Source organism: Bolinopsis microptera, chromosome 3, assembly GCF_026151205.1.
Source record: "Bolinopsis microptera isolate Bmic1 chromosome 3, MBARI_Bmic_1.0, whole genome shotgun sequence".
NCBI lineage: Eukaryota > Metazoa > Ctenophora > Tentaculata > Lobata > Bolinopsidae > Bolinopsis > Bolinopsis microptera.
Window position 1 is genome coordinate 3,676,145 of NC_087074.1, and position 8,112 is coordinate 3,684,256.

Here is an 8,112-nt window from a genome sequence, read left to right on the forward strand (position 1 = left end):
GTCACCAGCACTTTCACTAGAGTCACCAGCCCTTTCACTGGAGTCATCAGCCCAATCACTGAAGTATACAGAAGTATAGTTGTGGAACACAACAAGAAAATTGAGAATAATCTTGTGCGAGGGTAGGGACCCAGATGTCGTTTCTAACCCAAATAAACTTTAAGGAGGCTTCTCATCAGTAGCCGCACCTCCTTACTCGGTTTCTGAACTGGAATTCTATGGGCTTCCAGACGGCCAGACCGAGTATTACCACCCCATCCTTCTAGAGTTCATCACAAGTAGCACCCACCTTGAAGATCTTTGACACCCAGACACACCCCATTGGCGAACAAACTTTGGATATAATCTTACATGCTCCCGAAAGAATCCCTGGTTTATGGTCTTTCTCATCGTCACCAGCACTTTCACTAGAGTCACCAGCCCTTTCACTGGAGAAAATATGACCCACCCCCCAACGTGACGTACGGTACTAAGTGTATGATCCCCCCCCCCCCCACCCCCAAGGCGTTGCTGGATAGTCAAACTAACGATCGTCGTTAGTAACGATGGTTTATCAAATACTCACTATTTGCTACGGTTTAATCGTTTGTCAGATTAGTCAGCGGTGAGAAAGGTATTGTAAATATGGAATATTTAGCACAGCAACCCTTATATAAAGAAATAGTCTGCCGGCTGCCCGTTTATGTAGATTGTAGATGCATGTGAGTAGCTCAAGTCTAAGAGTAGTTACTAGCTGATAGTTAGTCCTTGATACCGTCAGAGCTGACGACGAGACAATTGGCATTTGGCAGTATAGTAGTATAGTAGTAGTAGGCTACTGATTCAGGATGTGGACGAAGTTACTGGGGTTATAAGAAACCACGAGAAATAAACTCTCTTTATTATTTTGTTTGCATCGACTTTGTCACGCGGTGAATCTGGATCGTTTAACGATAGAGTCTTGATGGTTTAAACTCGGATATAAAAAGAAATGAGACGTGAACTAGTTTCCCTTTTTCTTCTCATCTTCAATTCTTATCTCGAGGCGAATGAACGAGAAGAGACAGCTATTTTTTGCAATAATTTTTGTCAAATTTGTGACACAGAAAACAGGGATTGGTCAAATGGAGGTGTTTTGCATTTCATTTCATTTCATTTCATTTCATTTCATTTCATTTCATTTCATTTCATTTCATTTCATTTCATTTCATTTCATTTCATTTCATTTCATTTCATTTCATTTCATTTCATTTCATTTCATTTCATTTCATTTCATTTCATTTCATTTCATTTCATTTCATTTCATTTCATTTCATTTCATTTCATTTCATTTCATTTCATTTCATTTCATTTCATTTCATTTCATTTCATTTCATTTCATTTCATTTCATTTCATTTCATTTCATTTCATTTCATTTCATTTCATTTCATTTCATTTCATTTCATTTCATTTCATTTCATTTCATTTCATTTCATTTCATTTCATTTCATTTCATTTCATTTCATTTCATTTCATTTCATTTCATTTCATTTCATTTCATTTCATTTCATTTCATTTCATTTCATTTCATTTCATTTCATTTCATTTCATTTCATTTCATTTCATTTCATTTCATTTCATTTCATTTCATTTCATTTCATTTCATTTCATTTCATTTCATTTCATTTCATTTCATTTCATTTCATTTCATTTCATTTCATTTCATTTCATTTCATTTCATTTCATTTCATTTCATTTCATTTCATTTCATTTCATTTCATTTCATTTCATTTCATTTCATTTCATTTCATTTCATTTCATTTCATTTCATTTCATTTCATTTCATTTCATTTCATTTCATTTCATTTCATTTCATTTCATTTCATTTCATTTCATTTCATTTCATTTCATTTCATTTCATTTCATTTCATTTCATTTCATTTCATTTCATTTCATTTCATTTCATTTCATTTCATTTCATTTCATTTCATTTCATTTCATTTCATTTCATTTCATTTCATTTCATTTCATTTCATTTCATTTCATTTCATTTCATTTCATTTCATTTCATTTCATTTCATTTCATTTCATTTCATTTCATTTCATTTCATTTCATTTCATTTCATTTCATTTCATTTCATTTCATTTCATTTCATTTCATTTCATTTCATTTCATTTCATTTCATTTCATTTCATTTCATTTCATTTCATTTCATTTCATTTCATAAAATCCAAAGCTGAGTAATAGAAAATATTCGTAAGATTATAACAGGCGGTTCAGCAACTATGCACCTGAATCACGGAATTCTCTCCCTCTTGATGTCCGTAGCATCGATAATATTGTGTCTTTTAAGAGTAAGTTAAAGAACTATTTGTATGATCAGTTATAGCCTGGTTAGGCTAGTACTACATACTAGTGGCTAAGTCTTTTTTGTGTATTTTTTTTGAGTATCCATTAATTTTTTTCTGGTTTTAACCAGCTGGTTTTTTTCGGTGTGTCAATAAAATCAATTATATTGTATGTATACACAGATACACTATACTATTACCATTTTTGCGACAGTTAATCTGATATTATCTCTTTAACATTATTCATTATTTTTTGATTTTATGAGACCCGTGTTTTGTTTTTAGCTTTCTGCTCCGATGAGGAGAAAAAGTTTTTTGACGAGAGCCGCTTGAGACATGGGCACCGTATTGTGTAAATTATTTAGTTATATTTTAGGTTCTTTTGCGATAGTCAAAACGCGACAACTAGCGCTGGATGGCGACAACTAGCGCTATCCAGCGCTAGTTGTCGCCATCCAGCGCTAGTTGTCGCTATCCAGCGCTGGATAACGCTGGCCAGCGCAAAATATATATGTTCGATAATTGTCGCTATCCAGCGCTAGTTGTCGCCATCCAGCGCTAGTTGTCGCCATCCAGCGCTAGTTGTCGCTATCCAGCGCTAGTTGTCGCTGGCTATGCGACACTGTCGCACGCGATAGTTTGCGATGGCCAGCGCAACTGGCCATCGCAGAAAACAGTTCGATAACTAGCGCTGGATAGCGACAACTAGCGCTGGATAGCGACAACTAGCGCTGGCCAGCGCTGGCCAGCGCTAAGCGATAGCCAGCGCTGGCCAGCGCTGGCCATCGATATCCAGCGCAAAATTTTTGCGCTATTACTCGTCAGCTAGCGCTAACCAGCGCTGGCCAGCGCTAGCCAGCGCTAACCAGCGCTAACGAGCGCTGGTTAGCGCTAGCCAGCGCTAACCAGCGCTAACCAGCGCTAACCAGCGCTAACCAGCGCTAGCCAGCGCTAGCCAGCGCTAGCCAGCGCTAGCCAGCGCTGGCCAGCGCTGGCCAGCGCTAGCTGACGAGTAATATCGCAACTATATTGCGCTGGCCAGCGCTGGCTGACGAGTAATACTAATATCGAGCGTGCTAAATCACTCTACAGTCGATCTTCGAGATTGTTCTAAAAGGGCCCCCGATGGTTGTGTCCAACTTCAATCGATGTATTTTCGGACGCTAATTCCGAATCAACCCCCATGGGCCCATGACATAGGGTTAAAATGCTCTCCTGACGAGATATTGGCAAAAAACTGTACATGTATCGATCACGTGATATGACCGTAGGCGTATAAGGAAGTTAGCCTAATTTCTCGTTATTGTTAGGGTTTCAGCATATGTTTTTGTTAAGGATTGGGTTAGGGTTAGGGTTGATTAGAGGGTTGGGGTTTCGAAAAGTCGTTCAGAACCAGCTAGAGTCAGAGAATGGGTTAAAAAAGGCACGTGACAGTCAAGTGTAAAGTGATTAATCATCATCCGAGTAATATCGCAAGTATATGATTTTGATACATTGCGCTGGCTAGCGCTGGTTACCGCTGGCTAGCGCTGGCTAACGCTGGCTAGCGCTGGCTAACGCTGGCTAGCGCTGGATAGCGACAACTAGCGCTGGCTAGCGCTGGCCAGCGCTGGCTAGCGCTGGATAGCGACAACTAGCGCTGGCTAGCGCTGGCCAGCGCTAGCTGACGAGTAATAGCGCAAAAATTTTGCGCTGGATATCGATGGCCAGCGCTGGCCAGCGCTAGTTGTCGCTATCCAGCGCTAGTTGTCGCCATCCAGCGCTAGTTATCGAACTGTTTTCTGCGATGGCCAGTTGCGCTGGCCATCGCAAACTATCGCGTGCGACAGTGTCGCATAGCCAGCGACAACTAGCGCTGGATAGCGACAACTAGCGCTGGATGGCGACAACTAGCGCTGGATGGCGACAACTAGCGCTGGATAGCGACAATTATCGAACATATATATTTTGCGCTGGCCAGCGTTATCCAGCGCTGGATAGCGACAACTAGCGCTGGATGGCGACAACTAGCGCTGGATAGCGCTAGTTGTCGCCATCCAGCGCTAGTTGTCGCGTTTTGACTATCGCAAAAGAACCATATTTTATACAATATCTTTGTCGCATAGTTGTGGGGTCCGGGTAGTAAATACAATGTTTCGTTTCGTTTCGTAACCAAAATTATGGTAACCAAATTTATTGTGAACCAAATTTATTGGCCCTAAGGTGTTTTGTGTTATTTACTGTCTGTACTCAATAAAATTATTTATTTGAATAAATTGCAACTGTTACCCAATTAGAATGTTATAGGCCGTCGTTTTCTTTGATACCACTCGCAAGATGAACTGTGGGTGGAATAAGATGACATGGACACCAATTCTCCTCGCGCTGATCACTCTGTCGTTAGCAGGTCAGTTGTTACAACCTTATTATGATATTTAGTTATAGATAAAAATGAAAGCAGACTTTTGTTTTAGAAATATCCGATCCCATGATGATTTTCATGAATTGTTTATTGAAGTTATTTTGCAATTTTGACAGTTATAAGTCTCGTACAGTAATTGAGAACTGGAGGAAGCACTTCTCTGGGTTACTTGGACAGCCTCCCACAGTCCCTGACAATAGTATTCCGATCAGGAATATACTTTGTTGATTTCAAAGCAGCTTTTGATTCGATTGACAGGCAGTTCATTTGGAGAAGTATGCAGCACTACGGCTTACCTGACAAGTACATTAGAATTATGAAGGCGTTCTTCACCCACACAGTTAGTGCTGTTAGGGTCAATGGAGAGGTCACAGGTTGGTTTGATGTCAACTCGGGTACTGGGCAAGGTGATATACAGGGACCACCAGTCTTCAACTTTTGTTTGAATTTTTCGGCATACCTTATGGAACTGAACAAGGTCATTAGCAAAGGGGCTTTATTGCAGCTGCCAGCCCCCGGGGTAGAAGAGAAACATCTCTTGGACACTGATTACGCTGATGACATGGCCATGTTAGATAACTCAAAAGAGGGGCTGCAGGAAACCACTGACCTTCTCTGCAAATACAGTGCCTATGCGGGTCTGAAGATTAATGCTGGCAAAACACAGAGCATGGTTGTCAGCAAAAGTGCATCGCAGAGGCCGTATTCTAAAGACGACACTATGGACATCAATGTGGAAGGTCTCCCAATACAGCAGGTCAGCAATTTCACTTACTTGGGTGCAATCATCAGTGCGAATGGAACAATTGACAAAGAACTCTCAGCTCGAATTCAAAAGGCCTCTGGGGCATTCTATCAGCTCAGCAGTATATGGTACAGTCGCAACATCAAGACTCCAACTAAAATCAGGATTTACAAAGCGGCTGTTCTCACTATACTGCTTTATGGAAGTGAGGTATGGAATACCACACAGACGCAGATGAAAAGATTTGAGGTGTTCCATCATAGATGTCTGAGAAGAATCCTGAAAATAAAATGGTTTTATCATGTATCTAATGCTGATGTACTTAAGCGGGCTAACATCGCCCCTGTTGATACTTTCGTACGAGCAGCTAGACTCCGATGGTTTGGCCATGTGGTGAGGATGCCAGAAGAAAGAATACCCAACTATCTTCTGCACTGGATCCCAAAGCATGGTAAAAGGTCAAGAGGTAGACCTCGGAAAAACTGGTTGTCATGTGTCCGGGAGGATGCAGCAATCTTCACAGGTGTCGATAACATCACGATAGAAGATGCAGAACAACAAGCTACAGACAGGGTTCACTGGAGAGGTCTTATACACCGGAGAAAGGAGTTACTATGTGGTGCAGGCCACTCCAACGACTAGGAGGAGACCTTTTCAAGTACAAAGAAGTAAGTAAGTACTGAATATAGAGGATGGCCCGTTCACCATTGAGGAACTACGTCTTGCCAAAAAGCTGATAGTAGAAGGCAAAGCTTATGGTGATGATGGTTTCTCACCTGAAGTGATGAAGAGAGTGGACATCGATGACGTCATCCTGAAGTTCTGCAACGATGCATTATGTGATGGTCTCATGCCCGATCAATGGAAGCTCAGTAATATTGTTCCTGTGCCAAAGAAAGGGGACCTCACTAAGACCGACAACTACAGAGGAGTATCTCTGACATCGATAGTCAGTAAAACTCTGAACAAAATGTTGCTGAACAGGATGAAGCCAAGTCTTGAGGAAGTTTTAAGGGACAACCAGAATGGCTTTAGACCTGGGCGCTCTACAACATCTCACATACTTGCTCTACGAAGAATTATGGAGGGTGCTAGAGCCAAAAATCTTAAGGCCACCATGGTTTTCATTGATTTCAAAAAGGCGTTCGATAGTGTGCATAGAGGTTTGCTCATGAAGATATTGAAAGCATATGGCATACCAGAAGCCATAGTGCGGTTCATTGAGGGTATCTATACGAGCACAAAGGCTAAAGTAGTTACAGCCGATGGTATAACAGAAATTTTTGATATCCTGGCTGGAGTACTGCAAGGAGACACTCTTGCCCCGTGCTTGTTCATTATCGTGATTGACTATATCATGACAGTGACTATAGACGATGATGACTCGGACTCTGGGTTCACTCTCAGGCCTGCACGGAGTAGAAGGATTGGTGCCGAGAAGATCGCAGACGTCGAGTTTGCAGATGATGTTGCCCTTATCACTGATACCATTGAAGGGGCAAAACTACTCCTGGACAGGCTTGAGAAAGCAGCACTGAGTGTTGGGCTAGCCATGAACGGCTCTAAAACTAAGTTCATGACTCTGAACATGACAGAGGAGGCGAGTAGTCTTAATAGCTGTTCTGGAAACCAGCTGGAAAAGGTGACAGACTTTGTTTACCTTGGAGCTTGGATAGCAACAACAGAGAGGGACCTGCGGGTCAGAAAAGCTAAGGCTTGGGCAGCCTGCCACAAGCTAAAGAAGATGTGGAAGTCTGACCTTAGAAGAGGACTAAAGATCCGTCTATTTGTTGCTACTGTGGAGTCAATACTTCTTTATGGTTCTGAAACGTGGACGTTGACAGAGCAATTGAAGAAACGCATTGATGGCTGCTACACTAGAATGCTAAGGATGGCACTTAATGTGGATTGGAAGCAGCGAAAAACCAACAAAGAAGTCTATGGCAACCTACCGAGAGCAACGCATGAAGATCCAAAAGCGCAGAATGCGACTAGCAGGCCATATCCACCGGCACCCAGAACTAGTCGCAAACCGCTTGCTACTCTGGGAACCAACTTATGGGGTGCGGAGTAGGAGGAGACCAGCCATGACCTATGTTGATAGCCTACGAGCTGACACAGGTCTCAACAAGACTGGAGAAATGGGCGGACTTATGGCGGATAGAGTTTTATGGAGACAGCGGACGCTGAAGCCGCCTTAAGTCAAGTCAAGTAAGTCACAGTAATTTTATAAGTTTCAGTAGCTAAATAACATGCCTTCAGTTGAATACAAGGTTACAACGGATACAAGCTCTGTCGACAATGGCGCAGGCTCAAACAATCAATTTTATTACAAGTTTATGGGAACGAAAGGCAGCACAACTGAGCACCTTGCTGACAATGATAATGATAGGGAGATAGGGAAAAGTGACACTTATATGATCACAGATAGCACCGACATAGGCGAGTTCAGATGTGTGTCAGTGAGACATGGCGGTAGTGATGGGTGGATGTTTAACGAGGTAAACCTTAATAGATTTCACTTCTGAATTTTTGTGAATTATATTGACACACTGGTTTGACTAAAGACCGAAAATACATGGAATTAAATCAAAATTAGTATATAATCTATATCTTATCATTTGTGCAAGCTGTTGACGGCTCTGAATATGAGATTTG